Raw genomic sequence first — 14462 nt, forward strand, 5'->3', positions numbered from 1 at the left:
TGTCAGGGAGAGGCTGCCCCAGGGACAGGATCAGGGGTCCCTGGGGATACACTCGGACCTGCAAGCGCTCACACCGGCAATGACCTCAGGTGGTCAGTGTCCGTGTGTGAGATGGATGGGGTACCCAGTATACCAGCTAGGTGCCCGTCCATCAATGGTGAGCAGGGAGGTCCTGAGTGACCTCACGTTGGCGCACGAGCTGCCTGTTGTCTCTGCGGGCTCCTCTCAGGGCTCTACGGATGATGGCAGCAGCCCCTCTGCCCCTCTGCCAGTGACCGTGGCATCTGATGAGGCTGCGGCGACTGGGGAGATGGCAGCCATGGCACTGGCCGCTCCCTCCCAGGTGGGGACAGCACAGGCTCCACTGGCCAGAGGACGACCGCCAAGGTCACCCAGGCCAACAAGACAGCAGAGTCAGCAGGCTGCCTCCAATGCCAGTGCCAGCGAGGGGGCAGCACCTAGACATAGCACCCACAAATGTAAATTTAAAGCACCTTAAGCACAAGATGGTCTTGTCACGGGTGATGTTTTGTTCCCCCATTTTGCTTTGAGTTTTTTAATGGTGTGACAAACAACACCGGTTAATGTTCAGTTCAGGAATCTGTCACCTGCAACATTAAATGACATTTGATTTTGTGTTATTGGCCTGAGTTTGCTTCATTTGTTCTGCAGGTGCAGCGTAGGCCAATATTTAATGATGCACCGAAATATCGCGAGAGTGCGCGTTGACGTTGGGACGCTCGGCTGATGTCAACATGTTTCATTTCAGGCTCGAGCGAATCGGACACGCGCCCGCCCACCAAGCCAAAAATTCTGCCCATTGAGTTCAGTCTTTAGCCTATTTTGGGCAGTGAAAGAAGTTGTTTTGGACAATGGAGCCCCAAATCCTGGAAAACCGTTCATACAAAAGCACCATTCACTTGCAAATACACCTCTCCACCACTCTCTCTCTCTCTCTCTCACTCCACTGCAGCTTTTACCTCACAACATTTTAAACCAGTTCTCTGCTGCCGCTGCTGATACCGCTCTTAAAAGTACAGCAAGCTCCCAGCTCAAAGCTCATAGACTTTACACAGCTGCTGACAAGCGTCTAAATTCACGATCACACAATGGTTACGGTGCGTAAGCAGGCCAATCGGCCCATCGTGTCTGTACTGGCTCTCTGAATGAGCATCTCAATACCCAGTGCCATTCTCCTGCCCTCACCCAATAACCCTACAGATTGTTTCTTTTCAACTAATTATCTAATTCCCTCTTGAATGCTTTGATTGAACCACACTCTCAGTCAGTGCATTCCGGACCCTAGCCACTCACGGTGTGAAATCGGTTTCTCTTATGTCACTTCTGCTTCTTTGACCCGTTGCTTTAAATCTGTATCCCCTCATTTTCGATCATTTCACAAGTGGGGACAATTTCTCCCTATCTACTCTCTCCAGACCTCTCATGACTTTCAATACCTCTATCAACTCTCTTCTCAGCCTTCTTTTCTCTCAGGAAAACAGTCTCAACGTCTCCAATCTTACTCCGTAACTGATCTTCCACATCCCTCTTCGGCACTCTCTCCAATGCCTTCACATCCTCCCTAAAATGTGGCGCCCAGAACTGTACGCAGTACTCCAGCTGTGGTCTAACTCGTGTCTTATACAAGCCCCTATTAATAAAGCCTAGGATACTGAATGCTGTGTTAACTGCTCTCTCAACTTGTCCTGCCACCTTTAATGACTTATGCAAATACACACCCAGGTCCATCTGTGTCGACGCCCCCTTTATTTTGTGCTGTCTCTCTATGTTCTTCCTACCAAAATGCATCAGCTCATATTTCTCCACACTGAACTTCATCTGCCACATATCCGCCCATTCGACCAACTAGTCTGTGTCCTTTTCAAGTTCTCCACTGCCCTCTTCACGGTTCACAGTTGCTTCCAAGTTTTGTATCGTCTGCAAATTTTGAAAAATTTTCCTCTACTCTAAGGTCTAAACCATTCATATATATCAGGAAAAGCAAGGGTCCAATACTGACCCCTGGGGAACTCCACTACAAACCCGCCTCCAGCCCTAAAATCATCCATTAACTATTACTCTCTGTTTCTTGTCACTCAGTCAATTTTCTATCCACATTGCTACTGTCTGTTTTATTCCATGAGATATAACTTTTCTCACAAGTCTGTGTGGCACTGTATCAAATGCCTTTTGGAAGTCCATGTACACCACATCAACAGCATCACCTTCACCAACCCTCTCTGTTACCTCTTCAGAAAATTTCAGCAAGTTAGGGAAACGCCATTTTCCCTTAAGAAATCCATGCTGGCTCTTCTTAATTAACCCGCATTTGTCCCTGAATTTTCCGTGCCCGCTGGTGGTGGGCATGATAGGTGGCGCGATCGGTTTCACGATGGTGGGAAGGCAGGTTGTGATTGTCCGCTCAGCCCGCCAACGACAGGCCGCGTTTCCCACCATCGGTCATCGGGAACCTCATTGTAATACACCAGCATATCATTATCAGGCCATCCCGCCAGGCTCTTGCACCCCCGCTGGATCATCCGTCCACGTCAGCGGGAAAGCACGCTGACGTGTTTCACAACAGCACAGAGGTGACGTGCACTTGGCGGCTGCACTTTGGGTAAACTGGAGGTGAGTGAACAGCTCACTGGGGTTGCCTGTTGCTTTCCAGGCTTCAGGGGCACAGGGGGGGTCGGGGGTATGTGCTGCCCTGCCTCGGAGGCGACTTTTGTGGGTGAGGGGGAGTGGGGGGCAAGTGCAGCCTTGCCGTTGAGGTGACTGGTGGCTGAGGGTCATCGTTTGCTGTGCCCTTTACAACCTGGCGCTCCAACAGGGAGACGAGCTGGCTGAGGAGGAGCTGGAGGAGCTGCAGACCTCCTCCGATGAGGAGGACGCCGAAGGGGATGAGGCTGAGGAGGTCCTCGGAGGCGGCGATGACGGGGATGAGGACCTCGCACAGGCTAGACGAGGCAGGCACGCTCGGGAGGCCCTCATAGTTGCTAGATTTGTGGAGGATGATGATGACATGCAGTGAGGAGACACCATAGTCCCTCACATCACATTTGTGAACGTTTGGCTCCCGTCTGGCTTATGGCAGAATGTGAGAATGCTTCTGTCATGGAGACGCAGGGGAGGCCCTAATAGTCACTCAATTGCAGGAAGATGATGATGACCATGCACTGCGCACACTCCATAAATCTTCACACAGCTTCTGAGAATGTTGCTCCAGCAACTGTGACATGAACGAGTCCTTTGCAGCCCCTGCCCTGAGCTTTAGTGCGTCCCTCAGCACATATTCCTAGACCTTGGAATGTGCCAGTCTGCAACAATCCGTCGGGGACAACTCTTTGCACTGGAAGACCAATAGGTTTCAGGCCAAAGAGCATCCTTCACCGAGTTGATGATCCTCCAGCTGCAGTTGATGTTTGTCTCAGTGTGTGTCCCTGGGAACAGCCCGTAGAGCACAGAGTCCTGTGTCACAGAACTGCTCGGCATGAACCTCGACAGAAACCACTGCATCTCTCTCCAGACCTTCTTTGCAAAGGCACAATCCACAAGGAGGTGAACAACGGTCTCTTCCCCACCACAGCCACCTCGAGGGCAACGTGCAGAGGGGGTGAGAATGCAGGCGTTTGGGAAGGATGTGACTTGGGGGAGGTTGTGACAAAGCGGTATTGTCACTGGACTAGTTATCCAGCGACTCAGCAAAGTGCTCTGGGGAGCCGGGATCAAATCCCATCACGGTAAATGGTGGAATTTGAATTCAATAAAAATCTGGAATTATAATTCTAATGATGACCATGAAACCATTGTTGATTGTTGTAAAAACCCACCTGGTTCACTAATGTCCTTCAGGGAATGAAACCCGCTCTCCTTAGTGCTCTGGCCTACATGTCACGCCAGATCCACAGCAATGTGACTCTTAAATACCCTCTGAAATGGCCCAGCAAGACACTCATTGTATCAAACCGCTAAAATGTCAAAACTGAATGAAACCGGACTGACCACCCGGCATGGACCTAGACACCGGAAATGACAATGGCAATCTCAGCGCTGTCGACCTGGCAAAGTTCCCCTTAGTAACCTGCGGGGGCTGGTGCCAAGATTGGGATAGCTGCCTCACAGACGAGTCAAGCAACAATCTGACATGGTCATACTCTGAATCATAGCTTACAGGTAATGTCCCAGACACCAGCATCACCATCCCTGGTTATGTCCTGTCCCACTGGCAGGATTATACCCAGTAGAGGCAGTAGCACAGTGGTATACAGTCAGGATGGAGTTGGTCTGGGAGTTCTCAACATTGACTCTGGACTCTGAAGTCTTATGGCATCAGGTCAAACATGGACAAGGAAACCTCCTGCTGATTAGCACCTACCACCCCTCTCAGCTGAAGAATCAGTGTTCACCAATGTTCAGCACCACTTGGAAGAAGCACTGAGGGTGGCAAGGGTGCAGAATGTACTCTGGGTAGGAGACGGCAATGTCCATTTCGCCAAGAGTGGCTCGGTAGCACCACTACTGACCGAGCTGGCCGAGTCCTAAAGGACATAGCTGCTAGACTGGGTCTGTGGCAGGTGGTGAGGGAACCAACAAGAGGGGAAAGCATACTTGACCTCATCCTCACCAACCTACCTGCTGCAGAAGCATCTGTCCATGACAGTATCAGTAGGAGTGAGCACCACACGGTCCTTGTTGAGACAAAGTCCCATCTTCACATTGAGGATACCCTCTATTGTGTTGTGTAGCACTACCACTGTGCTAAATGGGATGGATTTCAAACAGACCTAGCAACTCAAGACTGCATCCATGAGGCTCTGTGGGCCATCAGCAGCAGTAGAATTGTACTCGAAACAATCTCTAACCTCATAAACCGGCAAGTTCCCTGCTCTGCCATTACCATCAAGCCAGGGGTTCAACCCAGGTTCATTGAAGAGTGCAGGGGGGCATGTCAGGAGCAGCTCCAGGCATACCTAAAAATGAGGTGTCAACCTGGTGAAGCTACATCACAGGACGACTTGCGAGCCAAACAGCATAAGCAGCAAATGACAGACAGAGTCAAGTGACTGACCTTGATATCAAGACAGCATTTGACCAAGTGTGGAGCGGAGCACATCAGTGTAAAAGATAAGGCTGAAGCACTTGCAATAATCTTCAGCCAGAAATGCCGAGTGGATGATCCATCTCGACCTCCTTCTGAGGTCCTCAGCATCACAGATGCCAGTTTTCAGCCAAAGCGATTCACTCCACTTGATATCAAGAAATGGCTGAAGACACTGGATACTGCAAAGGCTATGGGCCCTGACAATATTGCGGTAATGGTACTGAAACTTGTGCTCCGGAACATGCCGTGCCCCTAGCCAAGCTGTTCTAGTACAGCTACCACACTGGCATCTACCCGTCAATGTGGAAAATTGCCCAGGTATGTCTTGTACAGACAAATCAGGGCAAACGCAACCCAGCCAGTTACCGCCCCATCACTCTACTCTCGTTCATCAGTAAAGTCATGGAAGGGGGTCATCAACTGCGCAATCAAGCGGCCATTGCTTAGCAATAACCTGCTCACTGACAGGTTTGGGTTTGGCCAGGGTCACTCAGCTCCTGGCCTCATTACAGCCTTGGTTCGAGCATGGACAAAAAAGCTGAACTCCTGAGGTGACGTGAGAGTGACTGACCTTGATATCAAGACAGCATTTGACCGAGTGTGGAATCAAGGAGCCCGATCAAATCTGGAGACGATGGGAAATGGGGGGAAGCTCTCCGCTGGTTGGAGTCATACCCAGCACTAGGGAAGATGGTTGTGGTTGTTGGAGGTCAATCATCTCAGTTCCAGGACAACAGTGCAGGAGTTCCTCAGGGTAGTATCCTCAGCTCAACCATCTTCAGCTGCTTCATCAATGACCTTCCGTCCATCAAAAGGTCAGAAGCGGGGACGTTCGCTGATGATTTCACAATGTTCAGGACCGTTCGTGTCTCCTCAGTTACTGAAGCAGCCCATGTCCAAATGCAGCAAGACCTGGACAATATCCAGGCTTGGGCTGACAAGTGGCTAGTAACATTTACGCCACATAAGTGCCAAGAAATTACCACCTCCAACAAGAGAGAATCTAACCATCACCCCTTGACATTCAATGGCATTGCCATCGCTGAATCACCCACTATCAATGTGCTGGGGGTTACCATTGACCAGAAAATGAACTGGACTACCATCTCAATACTGTGGCTGCAAGAGCAGGTCAGAGGCCAGAAATCCTGCGCCGAGTAACTCACCTTCTGACTCCCCAAAGTCTGTCCACTACCTACAAGGCATAAGTCAGGAGTGTGATGGAATACGCTCCAATTGCCTGGGTGAGTGCCGCTCCAACAACACTCCAGAAGTTTGACACCATCCAGGACAAAGCAGACCGCTTAATTGGCACCCCATCCACAAACATTCACTCCCAACACCACCAACGCACAGCGGCACCAGTCTGTACCTTCTGCTAGATGCACAGCAGGAACTCCCCAAAGTTTCTTAGGCAGCACCTTGCAAACCCACGACCACTACCATCTGAAGGACAAGGACAACGGACACATGGGAACACCCCCACCTACAGATTCCCCTCCAATCCACTCACCATCCTGGCTTGGAAATATGTCACCGTTCCTTCACTGTCGCTGGATCCAAATCCTGGAAGCGCTCCCTAACACAATGTGGGTGTATCCACAGCACATGGACTGCAGCGGTTCAAGAAGGCAGCTCAGCACCACCTTCTCAAGGGCAATTAGGGATGGGCAATAAATGCTGGTCTAGCCAGTGATACCCACGTCCTGTGTAAATGAATGAAAAAAGACTGGAAGAGCCTTTCTCACCACCGGCCAAGCCAAGTCTTGCTGGAAGCTGTGTAAAACCCCTCGGGCTGTATGTTTAACATGAAATGAATGCTGTAATGTAACCTTTAACTCTAAGTGTAGTGAGGCACCCTGTATGGAATGAAACTGATGTGTTAAATTTGAACTGTTCTGGAATGTAGCTTTACACATTTTATGAAACAAAATGTACTTTTTCACAAGCTTAGAGATCAACAGCAAATCAAGTACAGTGACTGTTGTTTACTGGGCTGAGGGGAGGAGTCAAGGTGTTGGGCTTCTCTCTGTCCCTGATATCTGATCGATTCAGCAGCCTGGAATGTTTATTCAAATTCAGTGTGAGGAAAAGACCAGACTAGGAGCAGTGAGCGAAGAGAGTAGCGGCATTTTAATTTCCGCATGGATGTTACTGATACAAGCCTTGATTGAAACAATCAAAGGTTAGCAGCCACTGCTGAGGACAGAAATACCGAGTGTTGATCTATCACGGAGCACTCACAAGAATTGACCAGCCCAGTGCATTGCCAGGAGGAACCTGAAAACTGTGCTAAGCACAAGAGACCAAGACAAATTCAATTGAAAAGAGGAAAGCTGAGATCTGGGAGAATTGAGCAGCAAAGACACTCAGGTAAGCATGCTAGTTTGAAGATCAAGTTCAAAATGTTGTGCAAGATGTATTTACAGCGCAGATAATTTTCACTTTCCTAGAACAAGCCTTTTCCTTTCTGCAAGTTGCTCAATCTGCACGGTTGTTCTTTTCTGCTGCCCCTTCCCACTCACCTTGCCTGTCGCACAGGGGCTTCATGAAATGATGGGGAGATGATTAAAAGTAAAGTGAGAGGAAATTGGTGCAACCTGGCAGATATTGTTCTGTGCTCACAAGTGATTTTGTTCCCAAGTTTGCCTTGCATTCAAATGCAGGTTGAGGTTGAAAAATTCCTAAAATGTTGTAGAAAATAACCTTGGAGAAGGACGGATAAACATTGTAAAAATGGAATCTCAAGTGATTGTGAAGGAAATAATGGTGTGACGGCAAAAGTTGATAATTTGTCTCATTGTATTGCACGGCCTCAATTGGGCTGAGCTGTGTCATGTTGCAGCTTCTGTAATTTTGAGATTGTTTTCCGAATGTCCGGCAGTAAAGCTTTTTTTAATAGTTTACTGTCGGCCCCACATGAAGCGTCTGGGTCCTGATTTGCACATGTAAGGGAGCCATCCACTCCAACAGGTCTTGTCTCGCTTTAGCTGTTGCCCCCATCCCCCACCAGGTTCCACCTCATGGCTAGGGGAGGGGTGCTGCTGAGGTGGGATTCTTTTGAAGAACTGAAACGTTTTTTGTGAAAAATATGCTTTATTCATAAAATATCTGGAAGAACATTCCAAAATATTTCAAATTCACCATCACAAAAAGTACAGTCAGATTCAACTTTTACACATGGATCACCAGGTGCATCAATACGATCAATGAATATTACAATCATTTCAATCTGGTCATTACAGACAGTCAGACAATGGGGTTGGAGTTATCAACATCCATCAAGTTGCTCTCTGAGGTGCTTCAATACAATTATAATACAATTAGCATTCAATGCATTCAATGCATTGTGAGCTGGACAGCCCGAGGGGCTCTGATTTAAAGCAACTGGCAGAAGAAGCAAAAACGATTTGAGAGAAAGCTTTTTCACACAGAGTGGCTAGGGTCCAGAACGCACTGACTGAGAGTGTGGTTCAATCAAAGCATTCAAGAGGGAATTAGATAATTAGTTGAAAAGAAACAATCTGTAGGGTTACTGGGAGAAGGTAGGAGAATGACACTCGGTATTGAGATGCTCATTCAGAGAGCCAGTACAGACACGATGGGCCGATTGGCCTGCTTATGCACCGTAACAATTGTGTGATCGTGAATTTAGACGCTTGTCAGCAGCTGTGTAAAGTCTATGAGCTTTGAGCTGGGAGCTTGCTGTACTTTTAAGAGCGGTATCAGCAGCGGCAGCAGAGAACTGGTTTAAAATGTTGTGAGGTAAAAGCTGCAGTGGAGTGAGGGAGAGAGAGAGAGAGAGAGAGAGTGTGGTGGAGAGGTGTATTTGCAAGTGAATGGTGCTTTTGTTTGAACGGTTTTCCAGTATTTGGGGCTCCATTGTCCAAAACAACTTCTTTCACTGCCCAAATCAGGCTAAAGACTGAACTCAATGGGCAGAATTTTTCGCTTGGCGGGCGGGCGCGTGTCCCATTCACTCGAGCCTGAAATGACACATGTTGACATCAGCCGAGCGTCCCAACGTCAACGCGCACTCTCGCGATATTTCGGTGCATCATTAAACATTGGCCTACGCTGCACCTGCAGAACAAATGAAGCAAACTCAGGCCAATAACACAAAATCAAATGTCATTTAATGTTGCAGGTGACAGATCCCTGAACTGAACATTAATTACCGTTAATTAAATTGCACAATCAGAAAAGTAAAATCTAAAATAAACCAACGCACCAGGCAGAATAATAGAAAGCAATCTTTTCTTTGTTTTCCATAAGCAGCGTTCCTTGAGCTATTTAATAGAGGCAGCACTGATGTTGATTCTATTGCTACCACTGAAAATACTGTAACTCCTTCCGCTGACTGGAAAGGCGTCAGCAACAGTTGCGCCTGCGCACTCGGGCCTCACTGTTGAATAGAAAAGTAGAGAGCTGATGCTTCAGTTATTCAGGGCATTGGTGTGACCCCATCTGGAGCACTGTGTACACTATTGGTCTCCTTATTTGAGGAAGAATGTCAATGCGTTGGAAGCCATTCAGATACGGTTTACCCAGCTAGTACCTGGATTGGGCGGATTGCCTTATGAGGAAGGATTGGACAGGCTAGGCCTGTATCTGCTGTAGTTCAGAAGAGTAAGGGGCGACCTGATTAAAACATACAAGAAGCTGAGGGGCCTTGAGAGGGTGGATGTGGAGAGGATGTTTCCTCTTGTGGGAGAATCTTGTATTTGGGGCCACTGTTTAAGACAGAGGTGAGGGGAAATTCTTTTCTCTCAGAGAGTCGTGAAACTTTGGAATTCTCTTCCTCAACAGGCGATGGAAGCAGAATCGTTGCATATTTTTAATTATTGAGAAGTAAGTGGATGAAAGGTTATCGAGGGTAGGGGGTAATGTGGAAATGAGGTTACGATCAGATCAGCCGGGAGCTTATTGAGTGGCGAAGTGGGCTTGAAAGGCTGAGAGGCCGACTCCTGTTGCTAATTCATATGTTCATGTGTTTTTGTTAGTAACATGAAGAGGTTTTCACCCTCAAAGGTATTCAGAAGGCAAGAGAGAGAGGGAGAGGCTGGGGGAACGTTTCCCGTCTCCAGAAAAACCTGAACAAAAACAAAAATACCTGGAAAAACACAGCAGGTCTGACAGCATCTGCGGAGAGGGACACAGTTAATGTTTCGAGTCCGAATGACCCGTCAACAGAACTTCTCTGTTGAAGGGTCATTCGGACTTGAAACGTTAACTGTGTCCCTCTCCGCAGATGCTGCCAGAACTGCTGAGTTTTTCCGGTCTTTTTGTTTTAGTTTTGGATATCCAGCGTCCGCAGTTTTTTGCTTTTATCCAGAAAAACCTGCTCCGGCTGCAGTCGATGGGGGTCGATATCAAGGAGGAACTCCAAGAGGTGAAGAGCCAGCAAGCCTCGCTCTTTGCCTCGGAGGCCTCTCTAGATGATCTTCCGGTCCAGAGTCCGCTCCGTGGAGCAGGATGAGACGTGCTCACGTTTCTTCTTCCAAAAGGTACACAGAGAGAGCTCTGTGATCAGCAGCCTGAAGGGAGAAGACAGCTCAGTAAAGTCATCGCAGTCCGACATTTTGAGGATCAGCAAATCCTTTTATGTCGGATTGTATGATGTGATGCCCACAGACAGTACGGAGTCCCAGTCCTTCCTGTCCACCATTACAAAGGGCTTTGATAACAGTACATGGGAGAGTCTGGACAAACATGGTGGATGTGCTCTCCAAAATGGGATTTGGGGAGGGAATCCGCAACACGCCTGGAGTCTCACCCCCTCTGCATGTTGCCCTCGAGGTGGCTGTGGTGGGGACAAGATCGTTGTTCACATCCTTGTGGATTGTGCCTTTGCAAAGAAGGTCTGGAGAGAGATTTTTTTTGCAAAAATATACTTTATTCATAAAATATCTTCAATCACATTCCAAACCATTTCAAAAACACCATTACAAGGGTACAATCCAGGTTAAACTTTTACAAAATGTATCACCAGGTGCATCAGTACAAACAATATTACAATCATTTACAGCCTTTCATTTTGAGCTGTACAGCCCGAGGGGCTCTAAACAGTTCCCAGTCTCTCGGTGCGCTGTAGCACAAAAGGTCTTAGACAGCGACCCTTCCCCATTGTGCCTTTGCGGCGGCTGCCCCAAGCTTTAGTGCGTCCCTCAGCACATAGTCCTGGACTTTGGAATGTGCCAGTCTGCAACACTCAGTCGGGGACAACTCTTTGCGCTGGAAGACCAACAAGTTTCGGGCAGACCAAAGCGCCTCTTTCACCGAGTTGATGATCCTCCAGCTGCAGTTGATGTTCCTCTCGGTGTGTGTCCCTGGGAACAGCCAGCAGAGCACAGAGTCCTGTGTCACAGAACTGATCGGGATGAACCTCGACAGAAACCACTGCATCTCTCTCCAGACCTTCTTTGCAAAGGCACAATCCATAAGGAGGTGAACAACGGTCTCGTGCCCAACACAGCCACCTCGAGGGCAACATGCAGAGGGGGTGAGACTCCTGGCGTGTAGGAAGGATCTGACCGGGAGGGCGTTTCTCACCACCAGCCAAGCTACGTCTTGGTGCTTGTTGGAAAGTTCTGGCGATGAGGCATTTTGCCAAATGACTTTCACAGTCTGCTGGGGAACCATCCGACAGGATTCTCCCTTTCTTTTTCCCGCAGGGCCTCTAAGACGATATGTGCCGACCACTGCCTGATGGACTTGTGGTCAAAGGTGTTTCTCTGCATACATTTTTCCACCAGGGACGGGTGGTACGGCACGGTCCAACTACTTGGAGCGTTCCGCGGCAGCGTGGCCAGACCCATCCTTCGCAACACTGAGGACAAGTAGAACCTCAACACATAGTTACACTTGGTGTTTGCGTACCAAGGGTCTACGCACAGCGTGATGCAGCCGCACACAGTTTGAGGGCATGTTGGGAACGTATTCTCCCCCTTTATCCAGAGGCTTGTACATCACGTTCCTGCGGACACGATCCATTTTCGACCTCCAGATAAAGCTAAAGATGGCTCGGGTGATCGCCATCGCGCAAGAGTCTGGAATGGGCCAGACGTGCGCCACGTACAGGAACAGCGAGAGTGCCTCACACCTGATGACCAGGTTCTTACCCGCAAATGAGAGGGAGCGTCGCTCCCACATGCCCACTTTTCTTTCCACTATTGATACTCGCTCTTTCAAGTTTCTAACACATGCCTCGGTCCCTCTGAACCATATCCCCAGCACCTTCAGGCCGACAGCCCTGACGGTGAAGGGGACAAAGGATCGGTCAGCCCAGTTCCCAAAGAACATGGCCTCGCTCTTCCCACGATTTACTTTGGCTCCCGAGGCCAGATCGAACTGGTCGCAGACCTGGATCAGTCTGCGCACCGACAGCGGATCCGAGCAGAAGACAGCGACATCGTCCATGTACAGGGAGGCGTTGACCTGAGTGCCTCCACTGCCTGGGATTGTCACTCCTCATATGCCCGGATCCTTCCTGATGGACACAGCAAAGGGTTCTATGCAACTCACAAACAGGACAGGGGAGAGAGGGAAGCCCTGCCTGACTCCTGATTTAATCGGAAAGCTATCTGATTCCCAGCCATTGATTGAGACTGCGCTGTTAGTGTACAGCAGTTGGATCCAATTGGGTTTTGAAACATGTACATGTTGGAAAGTAAAGAAAGCTTCGCTGTCCTTCACCGTCACCCGAACGGTGTTACGTACCCCATGATATGGGGCTCGACTGGTTATAGCCATTGCTTCACGACTACACTTGATCTTTGCCAAAAGGCCGAGAAGCGATTCCATTTGCCTTCCTTGTTACCTGCTGTACCTGCATACTAGCTTACAGCGATTCATGCGCGAGGACACCCAGATCCCTCTGTGCTGAAGCATTTCTGAAGTTTCTCTCCATTTAAATAATAAGTCACCTTTTTATTCTTCTGACCAAAATGGATAACCTCACACTTATCCACGTTAAACTCCATCTGCCAAATTTTGCCCCATTCACCTAACCTGTCCAAATCCATTTGTAAATTTCTTATTTCTTCATTGCAACTTACTTTCCCACCTATTTTGGTGTCATCTGCAAAGTTAGCTATAGTACCTTCTACCCCTGAATCCAAGTAAATAGTTGGGGCCAAAGGACCGAACCCTGTGGCACCCCACTAGTTACAGCTTGCCATCCACAAAAGACCCATTAATCCTGACTCTCTGCTTTCTGTTGGTTAGCCAATCCTCTAGCCAAGCTAATATATTACCCTTAGCTGCGTGTGATCTTATCTTGTGTATTAATCTTTTGTGCGGCACCTTATCAAATGCCTTCTGGAAGTCCAGACATGCTACATCTACAGGATCCCCATTATCCACTTTGCTTGTCACATCTTCAAAGAACTCCAGCAAATTAGTCAAACACGATTCACTCTTCGTAAAGCCATGCCGACTCTGACGGATTGCAATTTGACTTGCATTTTAGGAAGGTAGTGAAGGCATTGGAGAGAGTGCAGAAGAGGTTTACGAGTTTGGTTCCAGGGGCGAGGAAGTTGAGTTATGAAGTAAGATTGGGGAAGCTGGGAATGTATTCCTTGGGGAAAAGAAGTCCGAGAGGAGACTTGATAGAGGTATTGAAAATCATGAGGGGTCGGGAGAGAGTAGATAGGGAGAAACTGTTTGCACCGGGGAAAGGATCGAGAAGGAGAGGGCACAGGTTTAAAGTAACTGGCAAAAGAAGCAAAAGTGACAGGAGCAGCGAGTGGCCAGGGTCTGGAATGCACCACCTGATAGCGCGGCGGAGGCAGGTTCAATTGAAGAGGGAATGAGATGATTATTTGAAAAGAAAGCATGTGCCGGGTTACGTGGAGAAGGCAGGAGAAAGGCACGAGGTGGAATGTTCATTGGGAGAACTGGTGCAGGCACGACGGGGGGAATGGGCTCCTTGTGCAATGTAAGGATTGTGTGAATGTGGATGTAGAGGTTTCGGAGTAGCTGTGTAAAGTGTGTGAGGTTTGAGGTGTGAGTTTTGATTGTTGCTGTATCAGCAGCAGCGGCAGCGGCAGCAGAGAGCTGGTTTAAAATGTTGTGAGGCGAAAGGTGCAGCTGAGAGAGTGTTTGAGAGGTGTATTTGCAAGTGAAAGATGTTTTTATATGAGTGAGGTAGAGTGTTTGTGAGATGAGAGTGCTGTCTGTGAGTGTTGGGTGAGCGTGCATGTTTTTTGTGTGTAGCTGCTGCGGGTGAGTGAGTGAGTGAGAGAGAGAGAGAGAGAAAGAAAGAAAGTTGGGTTTTGGAACATGTACATGTTGAAAAGTAAAGAAAGCAGATGTTTGTAAGAAAGCTATTTTTAGCATTGAAAATCCCCTGGAAAGG

The sequence above is a fragment of the Cetorhinus maximus genome, chromosome 28, assembly GCF_964194155.1.
Source record: "Cetorhinus maximus chromosome 28, sCetMax3.hap1.1, whole genome shotgun sequence".
NCBI classification, from domain to species: domain Eukaryota; kingdom Metazoa; phylum Chordata; class Chondrichthyes; order Lamniformes; family Cetorhinidae; genus Cetorhinus; species Cetorhinus maximus.